This window comes from Schistocerca gregaria, chromosome 1 (assembly GCF_023897955.1).
Source record: "Schistocerca gregaria isolate iqSchGreg1 chromosome 1, iqSchGreg1.2, whole genome shotgun sequence".
Taxonomy (NCBI): Eukaryota; Metazoa; Arthropoda; class Insecta; order Orthoptera; family Acrididae; genus Schistocerca; species Schistocerca gregaria.
In genome coordinates, this window is record NC_064920.1 from 1,065,122,655 (window position 1) to 1,065,147,105 (window position 24,451).

The 24,451-nt window shown below is 45.6% G+C and overlaps 1 non-coding gene across 1 annotated transcript; it reads right to left on the bottom strand.

Moving 5' to 3' along the window:
- Window positions 1-12,900: 12,900 nt before the first annotated feature.
- Trnat-ugu (transfer RNA threonine (anticodon UGU)) lies at window positions 12,901-12,975 on the bottom strand. The gene has a single exon. It is a non-coding gene; the product is annotated as a tRNA-Thr (tRNA).
- Window positions 12,976-24,451: the final 11,476 nt, after the last annotated feature.

Below are 24,451 nucleotides of genomic sequence, written 5' to 3' on the forward strand. Positions count from 1 at the left end.
ATTACTGCTGTTATTAACAAGGCACGCGGAAGACGTAGTTACTTACTTAACCATCTAATCTGTAACAGAATTTAGGGAGACATTCTCCCGCGATGTCGCAATGGCGCCGTTATGGCACGAGGAAATCCCGTAACCGGTGAGCCACCAGATTACGTAGTGCTCTTACCGGAGATTTGAGTTACGCTCGGTTCCAGCCGGGAGCCAGAAATGACAACGCGATGAGTGGCGACGGGTTGATAAGTCGAGACACAACCTCCAGCGGTTGTGCAACCACCGAAGCAATACAACATGGATGTTTCCAGAATGAATCTTCCACGCTGGAGCAGACAGTGCGTAGCGTTGAAACTTGCTGACAGATTAAAAACGTGCCCCAGACCTGTGTTCCGGACTAAGTCGCTCGAATCTGCACTGCACGCTCCAGTGATCGAATGCTCGTACGTCAGCCACTGGTCCGTGGCCACCCTGTCGTTACTGTGAGAGCTTGGTCTGTCCAGACACTGTAATTACCGCTCGCAGATCAGCTCCCCGGCAAGGAAGGCCTTAGCCATACAGTACCCAGCAATTACCTATCCACGTAAGCTTGCTTGCAGGTAGCCGGAAGTCAGAGCAGCAATGAGGAAGCAGTGACCTCTGTACCTTACGGACCGCGAGCTGACAGACCATTATCAGTGAGCTCAGTTGACAGTTAAACGATCTACGTAGCCTGATAAAGCCTGGCTCAGCCTTAACAAAAACGAAAGGGCAGGTTTTGCAGACTTTTGGTATTAAGCCACCACAAGCAGCTAAAATGTTATGTTATGCTGGAACCATATAAAGCCATAGTCTGACAGACTTCAAACTTTTTTTCATGTATACCTTATAGGTACAATTCCAAAATATACTGGATCTCTCAAACTAGCTGATGTGGCCATTATGCACAGCAAGTACACGAATGTTCGCTCTATAAAATGAAACGCCATTTTCTTGCTGCAGTCGATATTTACCTATGTTCCAGGCGCGTTTAGCCTTTTATGATAAGGCATCTTCAATTTTGTTTCTATATGCAATACTTAGAGATCAGAAAACAGTTCATCTCTTATTTGCTGTACTAAAATATACTACTTACTGTTATCTGTTTTTACCGCAGAAATTTGCGTTTCTTCACATCTGGTCATAGAGGCCGCGTTGTCACATCACTTGTAAAATATCAACACATTTTCACGCACGATCCTTCTGTCTCGTAGCTTACATATTTCGGTAGCTAGCTGCTGTAGAACTTAGTTTATTTTTAGGATTCCGTACTTCAAGCGGTAGATCTTTGCACCGCTAGATGGCGATAGCTGCGTATCTGACGAGTCAGTGTGCGGAATAGCATTCAGCTGGGAGGACAAGTTGCGTATCCACAGTGATTTCCGTAATACTCTGTCTGGTGAGTGACGATTTTACGATGGATTCCCGGACAGAACAGCGCGTGTGTATCAAATTCTGTCTTTTTGTCACAGGATATCACCGGCGACAAGAGCTTATGACGCAGACACAAAGCAACAGTCGTCCCAGTGGAAGCGTCTGGGCTCTCCAAGACCCAGAAAAGCGAGACAGGAGAAAAGCAAAGTGAAGAGCACAATCATCCTTTTCTTTGATACCAAGGGAATTGAGCACAAAGAATTCGTCCTACCCTACCAAACAGTGCGTACTGCTTTTTGGCAAAAAACAACATGGTAGTTTTACCCCACCCACTGTACTCGCCAGATTTGGCACCTTGCGACTTCGCGCTTTCCCAAAAGTGTAACTCAAGTTGAAAGGCCGTCGGTTCGACACTCTAGAGAGGATTCAAGAAGCATCGCTGGCGGTGATAAACACGCTGAAAGAACAGGACTTCCAGAAAACGGCAGAAGCCTTGGGACCGGTGTGTACGTGCGGATGGCAACTACTTCGACGGTGATGGTGGCCATTAGCTCAAAGGTAAGGTTTTCAACAGGTGGCAGCGCCAGCTCCGAAAATTTTGGATAACACCTCGTAAATTAAGTAGCGGGGTCGCAAAATGCAAAGTAAAAAAAAATGGTTCAAATGACTCTGAGCACTATGGGACTTAACATCTGTGGTCATCAGTCCCCTAGAACTTAGAACTACTTAAACCTAACCAACCTAAGGACATCACACACGTCCATGCGCGAGGCAGGATTCGAACCTGCGACCGTAGCGGTCACGCGGTTCCAGACTGAAGCGCCTAGAACCGCACGGCCTCACTGGCCGGCTAATGCAAAGTAAACACGATTAAATAGGGCTACTATGAAAATGGCAAATGCGAATGCGGAGAAACACAGAGGATTGAACATTTGCTCATGTGGCCAAGGATGGAATTTGTTTGAGCAGTGGACGAACTACACTCCTGGAAATAGAAATAAGAACACCGTGAATTCATTGTTCCAGGAAGGGGAAACTTTATTGACACATTCCTGGGGTCAGATACATCACATGATCACACTGACAGAACCACAGGCACATAGACACAGGCAACAGAGCATGCACAATGTCGGCACTAGTACAGTGTATATCCACCTTTCGCAGCAATGCAGGCTGCTATTCTCCCATGGAGACGATCGTAGAGATGCTGGATGTAGTCCTGTGGAACGGCTTGCCATGCCATTTCCACCTGGCGCCTCAGTTGGACCAGCGTTCGTGCTGGACGTGCAGACCGCGTGAGACGACGCTTCATCCAGTCCCAAACATGCTCAATGGGGGACAGATCCGGAGATCTTGCTGGCCAGGGTAGTTGACTTACACCTTCTACAGCACGTTGGGTGGCACGGGATACATGCGGACGTGCATTGTCCTGTTGGAACAGCAAGTTCCCTTGCCGGTCTAGGAATGGTAGAACGATGGGTTCGATGACGTTTTGGATGTACCGTGCACTATTCAGTGTCCCCTCGACGATCACCAGAGGTGTACGGCCAGTGTAGGAGATCGCTCCCCACACCATGATGCCGGGTGTTGGCCCTGTGTGCCTCGGTCGTATGCAGTCCTGATTGTGGCGCTCACCTGCACGGCGCCAAACACGCATACGACCATCATTGGCACCAAGGCAGAAGCGACTCTCATCGCTGAAGACGACACGTCTCCATTCGTCCCTCCTTTCACGCCTGTCGCGACACCACTGGAGGCGGGCTGCACGATGTTGGGGCGTGAGCGGAAGACGGCCTAACGGTGTGCGGGACCGTAGCCCAGCTTCATGGAGACGGTTGCGAATGGTCCTCGCCGATACCCCAGGAGCATCAGTGTCCCTAATTTGCTGGGAAGTGGCGGTGCGGTCCCCTACGGCACTGCGTAGGATCCTACGGTCTTGGCGTGCATCCGTGCGTCGCTGCGGTCCGGTCCCAGGTCGACGGGCACGTGCACCTTCCGCCGACCATTGGTGACAACATCGATGTACTGTGGAGACCTCACGCCCCACGTGTTGAGCAATTCGGCGGTACGTCCACCCGGCCTCCCGCATGCCCACTATACGCCCTCGCTCAAAGTCCGTCAACTGCACATACGGTTCACGTCCACGCTGTCGCGGCATGCTACCAGTGTTAAAGACTGCGATGGAGCTCCGTATGCCACGGCAAACTGGCTGACACTGACGGCGGCGGTGCACAAATGCTGCGCAGCTAGCGCCATTCGACGGCCAACACCGCGGTTCCTGGTGTGTCCGCTGTCCCGGGCGTGTGATCATTGCTTGTAGAGCCCTCTCGCAGTGTCCGGAGCAAGTATGGTGGGTCTGACACACCGGTGTCAATGTGTTCTTTTTTCCATTTTCAGGAGTTACTTTTTAGTTTTATTTCGCCCCTCTTTTTAGCTAGTAACCTTTAAAAACTGTGTATAATTCACAGATGTTGACGAAATGTGCTTACTCTTTAGTTATGAAACTGGTGGTTGCAGTATCAAGGTATGCTATAATCTCAAAATTCTGAGATTGCATGTTTCAAGGAGAACCAAGTGACATATTACAAGAGTCATTTCGAAACAAATGCCTCTTCCATTTTTAGCAAGCTTTTATTATGTCACTTTCCTGTCTGTTTGGCGCAAATTTTGGAGCTGATTTTAAATTAACTTGCCGATGAGCTAGAGAAGTGAACATTTTAACGTAGCATAGAACTGGATGACAATGCTATATTAACTTGCCCTTTTTGTCCCTGGTGTGTGGCGGATGGCACTTTGAGTCTCACTGCTACTTCCCCTTTTCCTGTTCCTGTCGTGAACGTTTCGCGCTAAGAATGATATCTTGTAAGCCTTTGTATGATCTCGAATTCCCCTATTTTGCACCTTCACCATCTTTTCGCGCTATACACGTACGAGGAAGCAATATATTTGTTGACTCAAGTGAAGAGAAAATGAAATACATACTGTCTCTGCTGTAGTCTCAATAAAACATTTGAAACCACTGAAACATTTCACACATGCAAGACTAAAACCCAGAAAATAATTATTTGAATAAAAAGCTTTTTAATATAACACGTTTATAGATCTGACTAAAAGTATAATATAATTTCTCCCAGACACATACAAATTAACCACATACAGATGGTCCTGAAAATTTGTGCTTGTGATTTTTTCTTAGCCATGACAGTATTTGTAAAATGTAAGAAGAAAAACATGGAGCGAAAGAAAAAGTTAATGGTCATTCATGCGTCACTTATGTATTGTGTGTGTCCAACGCTTATGGTTTTAAATTTTACAGGTATGGTCATAGCTATTAAAAATTCGCAAAGACAAATTTTCAGGGCTGTCTATATGCGGTGAAGAAGATACGTAGGGCTAGGAGTGACTGTTTTATATTTTTCAGTCCGTTTTAAAAACGTGTTATAAATAACCTTTTTGAGTTGGTGTAGCACTAATATTTGAGTTTGTCGGCGAACGTCCAGGTGATTCTGCAATAGGTAGCAGCTGCAGGGGGCATTTCGAGGTGCACATAAAACCGAGATGCCACTGAATTCCTTACCGGTGAACAAGTCAGGCTAAATGAAATCCACCGACGCATACTAGAGATTCATGTAGACGATACAATAGACGTTAGTAATGTGAGGCAATCACAAAACTTGAAAGGAAAACCGTAAGTACAAAGAAGGTAACTGCGAAGAAACCACGGTTAACAGAAGAAATATTTCAGTTGATTGATGAAAGAAGAAAGTACAAAAATTTTCAGGGAAATTCAGGACTACAGAAATACAGGTTACTTAGAAACGAAATAAACAGGAATTGCAGGGAAGCTAAAACGAAATACCTGCAAGAAAAATGTGCAAAATTCGAAAAAGAAATGATTGTCGGAAGGACCGACTCAGGGTATAGAAATGTGAAAACAGTCTTCTTGAAACTAAAAGTAAGTGTGTTAACTTTAGGATTGCAAAGCAATTACACTTTTAAATGCAGAGAATAGACCGGCCTGATGGAAAGAGTATACCGAAGGCCTCCATGAGGAGGAAGATTTCTCTGATGACGTAGCAGAAGAAGAAACAGGATTCGGCAGGGAAAAGATAGGGGATCCAGTATCAGAATCATAATTTAAGACAGCTTTCTAGGACTTAAGATCGAATAAGGAAGACGGGATGGATACCATTATCTCAGAATTTCTAAAACCGTTCGGGGAAGTGGGCACAAAATGACTATTCACGTGACGTGTAGAATCCATGAACCTGGCGACATACCATATGATTTTTAGAAAAAACATCTTTCGCACAATACCAAAGACTGCAAGGGTTGACAAGTGCTAGAATTATCGTACAATCAGCTTAACAACCCAAGCATCCAAGTTGCTAACAAGAATAACATACAGAAGAATGGACAAGAAAATTGAGGCTGTGTTAGATGACGCTCAGTTTGGTTTTGGAAAGGTAAATGCATCAGAGAGGCATTTCTGAAGTTGCGGTTGACAATGGAAGCAAGACTTAAGAAAAATGAAGACACGTTCATAGGATTTGTCGACCTATAAAAAGCGTTTGATTGTGTCAAATTGTGCAAGAGGAAATTCTGAGAAAAGTAGGGGTAAGCTACAACGAAAGATTGGTAATATACAGTATGTATGAGAACTTAGAGGAAACAATAGAAGTGGAAGACAAAGAAGGAAGTGCTCAGAATAAAAAGGGTGTAAGACAGGAATGTATCTGTCGCCCGTACTACTCAGTCTGTATATCGAATGTCCGCAGCACGTGGTCTTGCAGTGGCGTTCTCGCTTCCCGCACACGGGGTCCCGGGTTCGATTCCCGGCGGGGTTAGGGATTTACTCTGGCTCGTGATGACTGGGTGTTGCCGGCACGGTAGCTCATCGTGTTCGGTCAGAGGGTTAACAGCTCTCTGTAATAAAAAAAACTGAGTCAATCGATCATCAACAAACTTAAACGGATGTCTTACGACGTCCGCCCCGAGCAGATGCAACGAACGCAAACGAACAAAATGAAATGTAAAAAAAAAAGTGGCGTCAACTGAAAATTACTTGCAATACGGCGGCCGAACTTCCCCTCATGGGGCCTCCCGGCTAACAATGCCATACGACCATTTCATTTTTTTTTTATATCGAAGAAGCAATGACGCAAATAAAAGAAAGATTGAAGAGTGGAACTAAAATTCAAGGTGAAAGGATATCAGTGATAAGAATCGCCGATGACATTGATATCGTTAGTGAAAGTGGAAAGCAATTACAGGATCTGCTGAATAGAATGAACAATCTAATGAGTACGGAATATGGATTGGGAGTACCTCGAAAAAGGTCAAAAGTAATGAGAAGTAGCAGAAATGAGGACAGCGAGAAACTTAACATCAGAAATGGGAATCACGAATTTGATGACGTTAAGGAATTCTGCTACTTAGGCAGCAAAATAAGCCATGACAGACGGAGGAAGAAGGACATAGAAAGAAGAGTAGTACTGGCAAAAAGGGCATTCAGGGACAAGAGAAGACTGCTAGTATCAGACATAGGTCTTAATTTGAGGAAGAAATTTCTGAGAATGTACGTTTGGAGAACAACTTTGTGTGGTAGTGAAAAGTGGACTGTGGGAAAATAGGAAAAGAAGAGAGTTGAAGCATTTGAGACAGGGTGCTGCAGAAGAAAGTTGAAAATTAGGCGGACTTATAACATAAGGAATCAAAAGATTCTCCGGAGAATGAGCGAGGAAAGGGGTGTATTGAAAATATTGACAAGAAAAAGGGGGAATAACTTCCATGGTACTAGAGGGCGCTGTAGAGGGTAAAAACTGTAAAGGAAAATATAGACTGTAATACATCCAGCAAATAACTGAGGATGTACATTACAAGTGCTACTCGGAGATGAAAAGACTGGCACTTGAGAGGAATTCGTGGGGGGCCTCATTAAAGCAGTCAGAAGATTGATGATTAAAAAAAAAAGGGATTGGTCGTGATGAGCTGATGTTAGTTAAGAATTCCTTTAAGGCGTCAAAGACGCCATTTTTAACACCTCACTGAGTTTGAACGACGTTGTGTAAGCAGGCTACGAGAAGTCGGATATCCCTTATGCGGCGTCACAGAAAGACTTGGCAGGAAAGTAGCCGCTCCCCATGATTACTGGCAGCTGTGGTCACAACGAAGTACTGCCGCACGAAGACGGGACTCGCTGACGGTCATGCGGCACTACCGAGATGAAGATCACGGTTTTCGGCGTACGGCTCTGGCGCAACGTACTAATTCTGCAGCAGCAGACTGAGTAGCAGTTGGCTCCACCGTGACACAACGTACTGTTACAAATCGGTTACCTTCAAGGACAGCTCCGACTTAGACACTAGGCAGCGAGCATTCCACTGACCCCAAACCACTGCCATTTGCGACTTCAGAGATGTCAAGCGAAAGCTCGTTGGAGTGAAGGGTGGAGATTTGTTGTGTTTTCTGATGAAAGCTGGTTCTGCTTCGGGGCCAGCGATGGCCGTGTCTCGGTTAGAAAGAGACAGTAGTGTACTAGAAACCAAACTGCCTGCATGCCACACACACTGGACCTCCACCTAGAGCTCTGGTCTCAAGGTGCGATTTCGTGTGACAGCAGGAGTACTCTCCTTGTTATTCCACGCATCCTGACTGCAAAATCTGTTCGTCAATCTGATGATTCGACCTGTCTTGCTGCCATGCATGCAACAGGATAAGGCTCGCCTACGTAAAGCTGTTATGTACCGACATCCTCTACAGAGCATCATCATTTTGGTTTGGCCTGCTCGATCACCTGATCTGTCTCGAATAGAGATCATGTGGGACATCGTCGGTCGACAACTTCAGCATGATCTTCAAACAGCATTGACCGTCCCCATGCCGACAGACCAAGTGCAACAGGCATGGAAGTCCATGCCACAAACTGTCATCCCATCACCTGTACGACACTATCCATCCGTATTTGCCTGCTTGTATTCAACATTTTGGCGGTTACACCCGTTATTACTGTGCCATTATTTCAAACTTGAAATGACTTATTTCGCTGGTACATTAATCTGTGATCATTCAAAGTTGATCACTTAAATATATTAATTACACAAATGTATTGCCAAAGTTTCATAACTCTGCATTAATTATTTTCTGGTGTCCTGATTTTCTTCCGTCAGTGTGTATTACTGTGGCCCTGTAAGAAGGGTTTTCCACCTCTAATGTCTTACCTGCATGGTATATGCCATCATTTTAGTGTGCTCCGTCTCTTCATCTACATCATACGCAGCAAGCCACCGCGAATGGCGCGTTGGAAGATTGGTTCAGATGGCTCTGAGCACTATGGGACTTAACTTCTGAGGTCATCAGTCACCTAGAACTTAGAACTACTTAAATCTAACTAACCTAAGGACATCACACACATCCATGCCCAAGGCAGGATTCGAACTTGCGAGAGAGCGGTCGCGCGGTTCCAGACTGTAGCGCCTAGAACCGCTCGTCCACCCCGGCCGGCGTTCGTTGGAAGAATGATTGTCGGTTGAGTATCTCATTTATCTCATTTATCGGTCCACCCTCGTACTGATCTCACACCGATGAACAATACTCAAGAATTGGCCGAACAAGCGCTTTGTAAGGCACTTCCTTCGTGGATGAGTTTGCATTTTTCATCCATGTGTCTGATACTGGCCTTTGCTTTTCCTACTATTTGTTTTATATGATCGCTTCATTTAAGGTAGCTCTGAAAAACTACCTCTAGATATTTTACGGTAGACACTCTTTCTTGCAGTTTTTCATTAATAGTGTACTTCCACAGTTATGGAATTTTTCTCTTATATTTATTTACGTTCAGGGTCAACTGCCAGAGCCTGCTTGAGAAGGACCACATGAAAAATGAGTGATCGTAGGAGAATGAACCTTTGTGCAAATATTTGTAAGGATATGCGCAAGAGTAATAACCAATGAACCATTGTAAAAACACATAACAATTTCCACATAAGATGGTAACAGGTTACAAATATTGCTCAACGTGATAACCGTTCTGTATCCACGTCGCCCTCCACCCGCTGTAGCTCTCAGTGGTACAGTACCCCAAAACAGGCCCACACGAGTACACCCACCTCACGAACCCAGGGTTATTGTGCGGTTCGGCCCCCAGTAGACCACGCCCCCCCCCCTCACCCCCCCTCTCGTACAATGGTACGCTTCTGAGTAAAAATCCTTGGAAATAACACAGCCTGCGTGGTTTCCGAGGTGCCGCTTCTTCGTTCCTCTCACCTGCGTCCAAGATTTGCAGAGTTCTCGGTTATCCTTCCGGTCCTGCTACAATAGCGGCCCGCCGTCACCCTGTTGTGCTCCAGAGCTCATGTGCCACGACGTCCGTCTAGCTACTTCCTGTTTTTAAGCAGGACCAACACCTGTGCGGGCCTTCCATTCAGAGCGTGAGTTCTGCCTGCCGTTTCAACTCCACTGGCGTTCCAACCTCTACTAGTATAGGCAATCATTCATTACGCCGTTCTGATAATGAAGACAATCCGTCACCTTTCAAGCAATTATTTAAAAGGCATACGTGACAATGTCAGCCTCCTTTAAGTATTCATATATTCGATGTACAACCTCTCAAATGATACCTAATTGTGGTTGTAGATCACGGCAAAGTACGTGAATGAGTGCATTTAAGATGCGAAATTATAGCCACCTTACAGTGGCTTTCTCCGAATGAATCACCACGACGCACATCTGAGCCAGATTTACACCCCTAAAGGTCGCTTTTGTGTGGTTGATGGAAAATTTGCGTAGTCGTTCAATTCGATGTGCTGAAACATGGACAAACTGTGAATAGGAAGACCTTTACTGTAAACAACTGGATCGAGTAAATTAATGTTTACTTGAAAAGTGCCCTATGATCGTCAACCGAAAAGGCATTATTCTGTAACAAGATATTGCGAGATCGCTCTGCGAAAGTCGAACCCTGGAAAAAAATGGTGAATTCGAGTGTGAGGCATCGCCTCGCTCATCGTACTCGCCTGATATTGTGTCATCTGATTCCCGTTTATTCCGATCGCTACAACATTTTCTAAATGGCAAATGCGACATCGTTAAACAACTTCATAGGAAAGATGATAAGACAGACTTCAACAGTTCTTATCCAGTTTCTTTGTTGACATCTTTTTCCAAAATATTCGAAAAAACGATGTTCTCGAGAGTAGTCACACACTTAAGTGGAAATAATTAACTTAGCAAATCACAGTTTGGATTTCAGAATGGTAACTCTTCTGAGAACGTTATATAATATTGTATCGCCATGTGGTATTTTTTGTGATGTTTCTAAGGCGTTTGACTGTGAAGATACCATAGCATTACTCTCTAAGAAAAACTCAAGTTTTGTAGAATTGATGGCTTTACAGAAAGCTGGTTTGAAACGTAGTTAACAAACAACCGCAAAAAGTTGTGCTGAATATTTCCACTCTTATTCCTTACATTTGTGAATGACCTTCCACTTAACATTTAACAAGTAAAATTGGTACACCTACACAGACGATATTAGTGTTCTAATAAAACCCATTATAAAGAAAGCAATAGAAGAGTTAATAAATGATGTTTTCCAAAGATATTAAGTTATTCTCTGAGAATGGACTCCCCATAAATTTTGATAAAAACCACACTACGTTCAGGTCTGTGCGACAAACTCATGCCAACAGTTGATGCAGCATGTGAGCAGGAGTCAATAAATACAGTAGAATGCTCTAAATTTTGGGTGTGCATGATGCACTGGAAGAATACTAATGAGCTTCTCAAACAGTTAAGTTCAGCCACTTATTCTCTTCGTATAATTGCTAATCCTGGAAACAAACTTACCAGCTTCCTGATGTATTTTCCATGTTTCCACTCAATAATGTCTTACGGAATAATTTGCTGGGGTAACTTATCACTTGCAAAGAAAGTATTGACAGCATAAAGCAAGGAGTAAGAATAATATGCAGTGTTCAAGTCATTTAACTACGCTGTCTCAATACATGTATTCGCTAGTGAAATTGGCATAAATAATCCATCCCAGTTTGAAAAGAACATTGAGGTGCACACGTACAGGACTGGAGGCAAGAGTAACCTTTATTACCTGGTGTTAAAACTGCCAGTGGCTCAGAAAGGAGTTCAGCATGCAGCAACAAAATTTTTTAATCGTTTGCCAATAAGACAAAATGTTTGACAGAGAGCGAAGGAAGTTTTAAATTTAATTTAAAAGCATTTCTCCTGGACTATTCTTTCTCTTCCACTAATGAATTTCTATTTAAAAACTGGAATCCAGTTTAAAAAATTATTTTTAATTATAGTTTAATGAGTAGGACTACAGTAGTACGTTCATTGATGTTAACACAAACCATGTATACGTATCCTACAGACTGACCCGTTCCACGTCATTTCGATAAAGAAAACGAATCGTTCAAATAGTGTGTAGAAGATGTATCTAACTAACTGAACGTGGACATCTGAATGACGTCCAAAAAGCCATCTCCAGATATGTTGCTCAAAACCAAATTGATAACAAGTTTTCATCGATCCAACATTGAAAATTTGCACAACAGATACCAAAAGATTGTTGAGGGTGATTACATCATTCGTTAAAAATAAAAAATTGTTTGTTCGAATGTAATGTAAATAAACCACATTACTTTCGGTCCCCCTAGTATCTATAATAGTCAAACACCTATATACAGTGAAGTTCCATAGAAACTGGTATAAGCATGAGTATTCAAATACAGAGATCTGTAAACAGGTGAAACACGGAGCTGCGGTCGGCAACGCCTATATAAGACAAGTGTTTGGCGCAGTTGTTAGATCGGTTACTGCTGCTACATTGGCAGGTTATTAAGATTTAAGTGAGTTTGAACGTGGTGTTTCTAGTTGGCGCACGAGCGATGGGACACAGCATCTCCGAGGTAGAAATGAAGTGAGGACCTTCCCGTACAACCATTTCACGAGTGTACCGCGAATATCAAGAATCCGGTAAAACATCAAACCTCCGACATCGATGCGGCCGGAAAAAGATCCTGCAAGAACGGAACGAACGACCACTGAAGAGAATCGTTAAACGTGACATGAAATTGCTGCAGATTTCAATCGAAACATCATCGATACGGCGTTTCGGAGCCCAAGGCCCACTGATGAGTGCACGAGACTAAGCTTTACGCCTCGCCTGGGTCCGTCAACACAGACATTGGACTGGTGATGACTGGAAACGTTTGCCTGGTCAGATGAGTCTCGTTTCAAATTGTATCGAGCGGATGGACGTTTAAGGGCATGGAGACAACCTCATGAATCAATGGACCCTGCATTCCAATAGGAGGCTCTTCAAGCTGGTGGAGGCTCTGTAATGGTATGGGGCGTGTGCAGGTGGAGCGCCATGAGACAACTGATACGTCTAGATAAGATTCTCGCAGGTGACATGTGTGTAAGCATCATGTCTGATCATCTGCAACAATTCAAATTAGAATTATATTAATACCTTCAGTTGCTGACAGGTGAAATGTGCGTCCCGACCGGGACTCGAACCCGGGATCTCCTGCTTACATGGCAGATGCTCTATCCATCTGAGCCACCGAGGGCACAAAGGATAGTACGATTTCAGGGACTATCTCGCGCTCGCCTCCCGCGAGACCCACATTCTCACCTTTTATGTCCACACACTACATTCGTAGTGTCTCACCCCACCACACTCATTACTCGTGGAAGACGTTCTTACCAAATCCCGTAAGAGTTCGGGAAATATGTATGCATCTGCACAGAAGAAGATGCTCATGGACGGTACTGCCATAACTACACTCCTGGAAATTGAAATAAGAACACCGTGAATTCATTGTCCCAGGAAGGGGAAACTTTATTGACACATTCCTGGCGTCAGATACATCACATGATTAAACTGACAGAACCACAGGCACATAAACACGGGCAACAGAGCATGCACAATGTCGGCACTAGTACAGTGTATATCCACCTTTCGCAGCAATGCAGGCTGCTATTCTCCCACGGAGACGATCGTAGAGATGCTGGATGTAGTCCTGTGGAACGGCTTGCCATGCCATTTCCACCTGGCGCCTCAGTTGGACCAGCGTTCGTGCTCGACGTGCAGACCGCGTGAGACGACGCTTCATCCAGTCCCAAACATGCTCAATGGGGGACAGATCCGGAGATCTTGCTGGCCAGGGTAGTTGACTTACACCATCTAGAGCACGTTGGGTGGCACGGGATACATGCGGACGTGCATTGTCCTGTTGGAACAGCAAGTTCCCTTGCCGGTCTAAGAATGGTAGAACGATGGGTTCGATGACGGTTTGGATGTACCGTGCACTATTCAGTGTCCCCTCGACGATCACCAGAGGTGTACGGCCAGTGTAGGAGATCGCTCCCCACACCATGATGCCGGGTGTTGGCCCTGTGTGCCTCGGTCGTATGCAGTCCTGATTGTAGCGCTCACCTGCACGGCGCCAAACACGCATACGACCATCATTGGCACCAAGGCAGAAGCGACTCTCATCGCTGAAGACGACACGTCTGCATTCGTCCCTCCATTCACGCCTGTCGCGACACCACTGGAGGCGGGCTGCACGATGTTGGGGCGTGAGCGGAAGACGGCCTAACGATGTGCGGGACCGTAGCCCAGCTTCATGGAGACGGTTGCGAATGGTCCTCGCCGATACCGCAGGAGCAACAGTGTCCCTAATTTGCTGGGAAGTGGCGGCGCGGTCCCCTACGGCACTGCGTAGGATCCTACGGTCTTGGCGTGCATCCGTGCGTCGCTGCGGTCCGGTCCCAGCTCGACGGGCACGTGCATCTTCCGCCGACCACTGGCGACAACATCGATGGAGATCCGCACGCCCCACGTGTTGAGCAATTCGGCGGTACGTCCACCCGGCCTCCCGCATGCCCACTATACGCCTTGCTCAATGTCCGTCAACTGCACATTCGGTTCACGTCCACGCCGTCGCGGCATGCTACCAGTGTTAAAGACTGCGATGGAGCTCCGTATGCCACGGCAAACTGGCTGACACTGACGGCGGCGGTGCACAAATGCTGCGCAGCTAGCGCCATTCGACGGCCAACACCGCGGTTGCTGTTGTGTCCGCTGTGCCGTGCGTGTGATCATTGCTTGTACAGCCCTCTCGCAGTGTCCGGAGCAAGTATGGTGAGTCTGACACACCGATGTCAATCTGTTCTTTTTTCCATTTCCAGGAGTGTATATACTTATATGGATATGGTGTCTGCTCTTTCGGACATGTATCCATATAAATATATGCATCAATGTGCATTCCGACGCACTTGGGCAATTCCAGCAGGACAATGCGACACCCATACGCCCAGAATTGCTACGGAGTGCCTCAAGGAACACTCTTGTGAGCTTAAACACTTCCGTTGGCCACCAAAATCCCCAGACATGAACATTATTAAGCATATCTGGGATGCTTTGCAACGTGGTGTTCAGAAGAGATCTCCAACCCCTAGTACTCTTTCGGATTCATGGACAACCCTGCAGAATTTTTTGTGCAAATTCCGTGCAGCACTAATTTAGACATTAGTTGAGTCCATGTCAGTCGCGTTGCGGTTCTTCCGCGTGTTCGCGGGTGCCCTATACGGTGTTAGGCAGGGGTTGTAGTGCTACAACGATGAAAATTAGTATTACGACGATGCCAAACCTTATTTTCATGATTTAAAGAAGTATTCATGATATTGAAAATGTAATTATAATTTTATTATTTTCATTTTTGTGCTCAGTGTATCAAAGAATCTCTAGTGCACGGAATAAATTATCATTGTTTGTACTACGAAACTATATATTATTGTTAAGGTTTAAGCATGTAATAATTCGATGTAAGACATTTTTTTGGCTCTGAATTTTGTTCGCGTACTGGTCGGTAGAGAAGGAAAAGTTCCTTAATCGATTTGAAGGTATAAAGGCTGTAAAAAGGAGAGAGAGTGAAGGTAAATACAAGTTATTCAAAACAAATATCTCTGAAGTGTAACGTCTTATGATTTCCTATAACTAAAAATTGTAAGGTCTAATCTGAGCCTGTCCTGAATAACAGCGAAGAACATTTATGTTATCATGTATTTTCTTCGTTTGATCACGGCTGTGATTCGCATGTTTCTTTTTGTTACGCGACGTGTTATGAATATTTTCAATATACGCGCAAAAGTGCACACAGCTTTAATCGAACCTGCGTCTTTCGGAAGCAATAACTTTTAATCGGTACAATTACGCGAATACCGTCTAAATCGCAACCGTGATCGCAAAAGTGTTTCCTGGACCAAATAATCCTTTAAAATGTGTATTCTCCAAAGCGAGCAGCATTGCACTTTCGCTGACTCGCAATAATCGAAAGAGTAAAAACAGTGCTTAAATAAAATTGCCACCTTTTAATAATAATTATTATCCCACTAAATAAATAAATAGCAATTCAGTGGCTATCCAATCAATAAACATCTACTTCTACATCTACATCCATACTCCGCAAGCCACCTGACGGTGTGTGGCGGAGGGTACCCTGAGTACCTCTATCGGTTCTCCCTTCTATTCCAGTCTCGTATTGTACGTGGAAAGAAGGATTGTCGGTATGCTTCTGTGTGGGCTCTGATTTTATCCTCATGGTCTCTTCGCGAGATATACGTAGGAGGGAGCAATATACTGCTTGACTCTTCGGTGAAGGTATGTTCTCGAAACTTTAACAAAAGCCCGTACCGAGCTACTGAGCGTCTCTCCTGCAGAGTCTTCTACTGGAGTTTATCTATCATCTCCGTAACGCTTTCGCGATTACTAAATGATCCTGTAACGAAGCGCGCTGCTCTCCGTTGGATCTTCTCTATCTCTTCTATCAACCCTATCTGGTGCGGATCCCACACTGCTGAGCAGTATTCAAGCAGTGGGCGAACAAGCGTACTGTAACCTACTTCCTTTGTTGTCGGATTGCATTTCCTTAGGATTCTTCCAATTAATCTCAGTCTGGCATCTGCTTGACCGACGATCAACTTTATATGATCATCCCAGAGAGGGCAATTCAGGGTACCAGTTTCTTTGACTCTTCAGTGGAGTAAATACTTATCTCCCTACAAGGTGACTTCGCTGAAGGCCATATACTTCTCATATTTCTGGCTTTCGTGCAGCCAGTAATTTCTACGTGATGGCCTGGCTGTCGCAGTTTTCGCAAACGTCAGCGTGTTTAGCAGACGAGGCGTGCCAAATGAACTGCCGTGTCCCGCTTACTTTTGAGCGATGCCAGGGGAGATGGCCGGGTGACACCAGAGGCTGGCTTCGTTCTGGGGCGGAGAAAGCGCGCCCGCTCATCGGGATGCGTCCGCGGGTCGGTATGGCGCTGGCGCTGACCTTGGGGCCAGGAGAGAGCAGGGTTGGGCGAGGCGGCGCTCGGAGCTGCGGTGTGAGTCAGCGCGCCGGCCGCGGGCTTTCTTCCGCCGCAGCAGTGGCCGCAGGGCACACCGCCTGCCAACCGGGTGGTAAGCCACGCCTCGGGACGCCAGAAAGTGGCGGTCGGCGGCCGGGAGCTGAGGCCGTCGGCACACGTACCGTGCATTCGAACGTCGACATTGAGCGTGTCGAGCTCACCGCGCTGCTGCGCGCTTACAAACGGTGTGGCTTGTGTGTACGCTACGAGTGTCTCAACGACGGATACTTCTCGTTTTCGCTGGCTCTACTTGCTTCGTTATTGCTCGCGTAACAACTAATATATGAAGTAAAATATGTTGCTACGAAAAGAGCCCCGAAATAATTTTTAGGGATGCTGTGCTGTGACTTTCTTCGGATAGCTAAATTTCAACAAAACAAAATACACTCCTGGAAATTGAAATAAGAACACCGTGAATTCATTGTCCCAGGAAGGGGAAACTTTATTGACACATTCCTGGGGTCAGATACATCACATGATCGCACTGACAGAACCACAGGCACATAGACACAGGCAACAGAGCATGCACAATGTCGGCACTAGTACAGTGTATATCCACCTTTCGCAGCAATGCAGGCTGCTATTCTCCCATGGAGACGATCGTAGAGATGCTGGATGTAGTCCTGTGGAACGGCTTGCCATGCCATTTCCACTTGGCGCCTCAGTTGGACCAGCGTTCGTGCTGGACGTGCAGACCGCGTGAGACGACGCTTCATCCAGTCCCAAACATGCTCAATGGGGGACAGATCCGGAGATCTTGCTGGCCAGGGTAGTTGACTTACACCTTCTAGAGCACGTTGGGTGGCACGGGATACATGCGGACGTGCATTGTCCTGTTGGAACAGCAAGTTCCCTTGCCAGTCTAGGAATGGTAGAACGATGGGTTCGATGACGGTTTGGATGTAACGTGCACTATTCAGTGTCCCCTCGACGATCACCAGAGGTGTATGGCCAGTGTAGGAGATCGCTCCCCACACCATGATGCCGGGTGTTGGCCCTGTGTGCCTCGGTCGTATGCAGTCCTGATTGTGGCGCTCACCTGCACGGCGCCAAACACGCATACGACCATCATTGGCACCAAGGCAGAGGCGAATCTCATCGCTGAAGACGACACGTCTCCATTCGTCCCTCCGTTCACGCCTGTCGCGACACGACTGGAGGCGGGCTGCACGATGTTGGGGCGTGAGCGGAAGACGGCCTAACGGTGTGCGGGACCGTAGCCCAGTTTCATGGAGACGGTTGCGAATGGTCCTCGCCGATACCCCAGGAGCAACAGTGTCACTAATTTGCTGGGAAGTGGCGGTGCGGTCCCCTACGGCACTGCGTAGGATCCTACGGTCTTGGCGTGCATCCGTGCGTCGCTGCGGTCCGGTCCCAGCTCGACGGGCACGTGCACCTTCCGCCGACCACTGGCGACAACATCGATGTACTGTGGAGACCTCACGCCCCACTTGTTGAGCAATTCGGCAGTACGTCCACCCGGCCTCCCGCATGCCCACTATACGCCTTGCTCAATGTCCGTCAACTGCACATATGGTTCACGTCCACGCTGTCGCGGCATGCTACCAGTGTTAAAGACTGCGATGGAGCTCCGTATGCCACGCCAAACTGGCTGACACTGACGGCGGCGGTGTACAAATGCTGCGCAGCTAGCGCCATTCGACGGCCAACACCGCGGTTCCTGGTGTGTCCGCTGTGCCGTGCGTGTGATCATTGCTTGTACAGCCCTCTCGCAGTGTCCGGATCAAGCATGGTGGGTCTGACACACCGGTGTCAATGTGTTCTTTTTTCCATTTCCAGGAGTGTGTATTACGTTTTATTATTCTGCATCTGGCTTTCCTTTCCATTAAAGAAACAATTTTTTCGTTACTGTAACTGGCCATAAAGTTAAACGTATCTTCCTTACTTTACAGTTATTGAAAAGGTTAATGAAAACTACTTCGTTATCAATACTGATGTTACAGTACGCAATGATTGTTCAACATCAAAATTTTGTAGTGGATTTTTGTTAACAGTAAAACACCAATAAGTACCACGACTAACACGGGAACATGAGACTGTTATCAGAGAAAAAGATGTTTTTACTATAATGTTTGCCAGACCAGAACCACGCACAGCAAGATTTCTTTTATGTTATGAAGGTAAATTATCTTTTGGTACTGTTAATAATATATTATCAGCAGCCCGCGTCCACCTGTAAAACAAATCATAAAATCTGCTGCACTGCCCTGCAGTTTCGAAAGCTGAAGGAAGTAATTCTAGTTCACTGTTACCTGTCCGCTTCTTTGCGGTATGATTGGTTTCATTTAACGGAGTTTGAATGCATCGCGCAGCGGCTCGTTCGTTCCTAGCGCAGCTCTGCACCACGAATAATGTTTAAACAACTGAAAATGTCTTAAAAGGATGGGATAAAATACCAGGCAAGCTTATTATTACAAATCATAACGCAAGTTTTCACTAAGTAACTCTGTTCAAAACGCTTAAACAGATTAAATTATTACACACCTTTACAATGAGTACGTGGTGGCGTACGTCTCTCAGTCTTGACAAAAGAATGCTACGCAAGCGTACAATATAACGTCAGAGGCTCTTCCTACTCACGTAACTCCGAGAAGACGACAGAGAAATTAATGTTCGGTCACTACTATTTATACTTGTCACACATTCTCAGCTTTGTTTGATATTTAATAAGTATCGTCTGTGGCGGTTTCAGTACTCGCCGACACAGATATTTCCTTTTTAAAAAATTGGTACATAATTCTGCACAAGAACAAAACATAACACATAATGCTTTCTCTTTATTACATAAATTTCACACAATCGCTGTCCACGCAATTACAATCATCCAGTTCAACTATTCTTTTCTCCTTTTTTTACCACATATAATATGTGTTTCTGCTAAGAGACGTTACATCGTACAGCCTACACCAGTGCTCGTAAAACTTTTTGTTCGAGAGCCGATATTGTCATTGTAGGGCGACATCTCGGGTAGCGTAAGCATGGTGGTGCGGAGGCGGGAGAGGGGAGGGGAGAGAGGAGGGGCGGTGAGGGTGATGGGGGAGTCAAGTTGGTAGTAAAGTGGCCACTTAGAGGGAAATCAAATTTTCACCAAACCATTGACATTAATAGAAGCTTACCACTTACGCCTTTTGAATCTTAATTTAATAAAGTACGATACCAAATATTTCTGAGTGAAAAAGGAAGTAATATAATACAAGAACCACACTCATTTTGAAGGATTACAAATTGTAAAGGAGTTTTGCCATTTGAGGAGCAAAACAACTGATGATGGTCGAAGTAGAGAGGATATAAAATGTAGACTGGCAATGGCAAGGAAAACGTTTCTGAAGAAGAGTAATTTGTTAACATCGAGTAGAGATTTAAGTGTCAGAAAGTCGTTTCTGAGAGTATTTGTATGGAGTGTAGCCATGTATGGAAGTGAAACATGGACGATAAATAGTTTGGACAAGAAGAGAATAGAAGCTTTCGAAATGTGGTGCTACAGAAGAATTCTGAAGATTAGATGCGTAGTTCACATAACTAATGAGGCGGTATTGAATAGGATTGGGGAGAAGAGAAGTTTGTGGCACAACTTGACTAGAAGAAGAGATCGGTTGGTCGGACATGTTCTGAGGCATCAAGGGATCACCAATTTAGTACTGGAGGGGAGCGTGGAGGATAAAAATGTTAAAAGGACACCAAGAGATGAATACAGTAAGCAGATTCAGAAGTATGTAGGTTGCAGTAGGTACTGGGAAATGAATAAGCTTACACAGGATAGAGTAGCATGGAGAGCTGCATCAAAGTCTCAGGACTGAAGACCACAACAGCAACAACAACAACAAATTGTTCACTTTTCCGTACACGAGCGGGTAATGCAGCCAGTACCATCGCAACATGATTCTATGTTCGTTTCCTGATTTCCAGTAACATCTTCCAGACGAGTTAAGAACCTGCCAACCACTCGCCGCAGTGGTAACACCGGTTCCCGTAAGGTCACCAAAGTTAAGCGATTTCGGGCTTGGCTAGGACTTGGATGGGTGACCGTACGGTCTACCGAGCGCTGTTGGCAAGCATGGTGCACTCAGTTAATTTGGGCCCAATTGAGAAGCTTCCTGGTGGAGCAGCTCCAGTCACGAAAACTGTAAGCGGCAGCGAGGGCCACGTGCTGACAACGTGACCCTCCATATCCGCATCCAGGGACGAGCGGAGGATGACACGGCGGTCGGTCGGTGCCATTGGAGCTTCAAGGCCTCTTTGGAGGGAGTTTAGTTTCATATTCAGGTCCTATACTTGAAAGAATACCAACTGGTTGCAGCTGACCGTTTGCAATCTGTCTTCTGTAGTAGGCCAAATGTACGAGAGAGAGTCAAATGAAAACCTTAAATAGTTTTTAAAATATTGTTTATTTTGCAGAAGTGGTAGAAAGCTGTATCACTTTCCAACATAATCTCCCCCACGCTCAATGCAAGTCCTCCAGCACTTACAAAGTGCATAAATTCCTTTAGAAAAAAATTCTTTTTGTAGTCCGCTCAATCATTCATGCACCGCGTGGCGTACCTCTTCGTCAGTACGGAACTTCTTTCCTCCCATTGCATCTTTGACTGGTACAAACATATGGAAATCACTTGGTGATGAGGAATGGCGCCATTTCTTGCTCGCTCTCTTCGTTTCCGGTTGGTGGAAGTGAATCCATATTTCGTCCCCAGTAAAGATTCTTGCAAGAAAGCCATCAGCTTCTAGTTCAAAGCGCCGAAGTTCTTCACAAGCATCAACATGTCGTTCTCTCATTTCAGGAGTCAGTTACCGTGGCACCCACGTTGCAGACACCTCGTGAAACTGGAGCACATCATGCACAATGTGGTGTGATGACCCATGAATAATCTGTAAACATGCTGCAATGTCATTCAGTGTCACTCGGCGGTTTTCCTTCACTCTGACTTCAACAGCTGCAAATGTTCTGTGGAGTCACAACTCATTGTGCCTGACCTGGACGAGGAGCATCGTCCACTGAAGTAACACCATTTACGAACTTCCTAATCCATTCGTAGACTTGCTGCTGTGACAAACATGCATCACCATACTGAACCTTCAGTCGTCGATGAATCTGAATATGTTTCACACCTTCACTACGCAAAAACCGAATAACAGAACGCTGTTCTGCACGCTGTTTGTAGCACGCTTACGAACTTACAGGATGACGGCGCGAAATTTCGATTTTTTATTACAAATTTAAGGTTTTCATTTGACTCACCCTGGTAAGAGAACTGCTACTGTTTTAAATTACGCAATTTAATTAATTCATAATTGTCACAGAAGGTTAGGATGGCGGATAATAGCCTTGTACATAGAAGGGGTTTACTGTTACTGCAGGAGACAATCTGGCCACTTTACCTGACCATTAGTGTTCGCACTTTCCCGATGGGACACCATGTCGGCATTTGTGGTCCACTTAAGAACCAATCAAACTGAAAGAAATAACAAGAAATACATTCATATGCCAAAATGCGTCGTTAGAACATTGACGTAGAAGTAAAATACATTCACATAAGATAACAAGAATAGCAAAAATTGTTTATCTTACATTAGACGACTCAAAGTGAAACAAATTTTACTACAAAGTAACGGAACAAATTTTCTCTCTCAATGTCACTGACAACAACGGTGGTGTATATTAGAACTTGTCTTGTCCACCTGTCGGCCGGTAGCTGCTTTGTTTAGGTCAAAAAATATGTCACTTTTCCCCTCCTGGTCACTATACAACACATTCTCCTACCGATCTTACTGTTAACTGGAAACCTACATCAGTTAGTACTCTATATTAGTTAATAACAGTAAAAGCAATATGAGATCCGCAGCTCGCTTTCTCATTCCGTTGTATTAAAGCAGCCTTAATCTAATGTCAGATTATTAGCTGCAAACATGTAAAACACCTTAACATGACCGTCTCTATAATGCACCTTCACGAATGGATGTTGCTTTCTTTTGACATTTATATCATAGCATGTGATCGCAGTCAGTTTGGCACGTTCAGGAGTTTTCAGAACTGGAAGATAAACAATAAAGTACTCCCCCTTTCACTTCTATTAATCCCGCACGCCAAGCTACTTACTAAACTATCCCTGAGGTAAGCGGCTACAACGTCAATTAAAATTAGCCACATCTTAAGATATTACTGTCTCAGTAATTATTTATGCTTGTTACTGAGCAAGAAAATACACTCTTAAGACACTGTTAACGTTAGTTGAAGTTTGTGGATTCGGCTGCCTGTTATTACATGTTTACTATTATGAAATACAGCTGAGAGCCGCGGCCGTAGGATCTCCTGATTAGGACCGCATGCAGTCTGCGGCTGCAGTTTGTCGACCACTGGTCTACGCATTAACACGCTCTGCTCACCAAGGAAGTCAATATCCTCCGCGATTCCACTTTGCGTGCAATTTCCGTAGCTATTAGACAGATGACGTAATAATCGCAGAATAACAAACGAGCGTCATAAAGTGAAGTTTGTGTAATGGTAACACATTTATCATAAGACGAGTTATTGAAAAATTCTGAAATTTGTATCAAAAACGCATTTAAGATTTATTTATATCAGAAAGCCATTGATAAGGAAAAAAGGTCTCTTCTGTGGGAAATACTGGAAATAAAAGATTTTTCCTAAATACATTATTAATAGCATAAAGAGTCTATATGTAAATACAAAAATAGTTGTAAGTTAACGGTCGAAAATTTCAGATGAAATTTTAATAAATACGGTTGATCGACAAGAGTGCCTTCTATTGCACACATTATTTAATTTATACACTCCTGGAAATGGAAAAAAGAACACATTGACACCGGTGTGTCAGACCCACCATACTTGCTCCCGACACTGCGAGAGGGCTGTACAAGCAATGATCACACGTACGGCACAGCGGACACACCAGGAACCGCGGTGTTGGCCGTCGAATGGCGCTAGCTGCGCAGCATTTATGCACCGCCGCCAACAGTGTCAGCCAGTTTGCCGTGGCATACGGAGCTCCATCGCAGTCTTTAACACTGGTAGCATGCCGCGACAGCGTGGACGTGAACCGTATGTGCAGTTGACGGACTTTGAGCGAGGGCGTATAGTGGGCATGCGGGAGGCCGGGTGGACGTACCACCGAATTGCTCAACACGTGGGGCGTGAGGTCTCCACAGTACATCGATGTTGTCGCCAGTGGTCGGCGGAAGGTGCAAGTACCCGCCGACCTGGGACCGGACCGCAGCGACGCACGGATGCACGCCAAGACCGTAGGATCCTACGCAGTGCCGTAGGGGACCGCACCGTCACTTCCCAGCAAATTAGGGACACTGTTGCTCCTGGGGTATCGGCGAGGACAATTCGCAACCGTCTCCATGAAGCTGGGCTACGGTCCCGCACACCGTTAGGCCGTCTTCCGCTCACGCCCCAACATCGTGCAGCCCGCCTCCAGTGGTGTCGCGACAGGCGTGAATGGAGGGACGAATGGAAACGTATCGTCTTCAGCGATGAGAGTCGCTTCTGCCTTGGTGCCAATGATGGTCGTATGCGTGTTTGGCGCCGTGCAGGTGAGCGCCACAATCAGGACTGCATATGACCGAGGCACACAGGGCCAACACCCGGCATC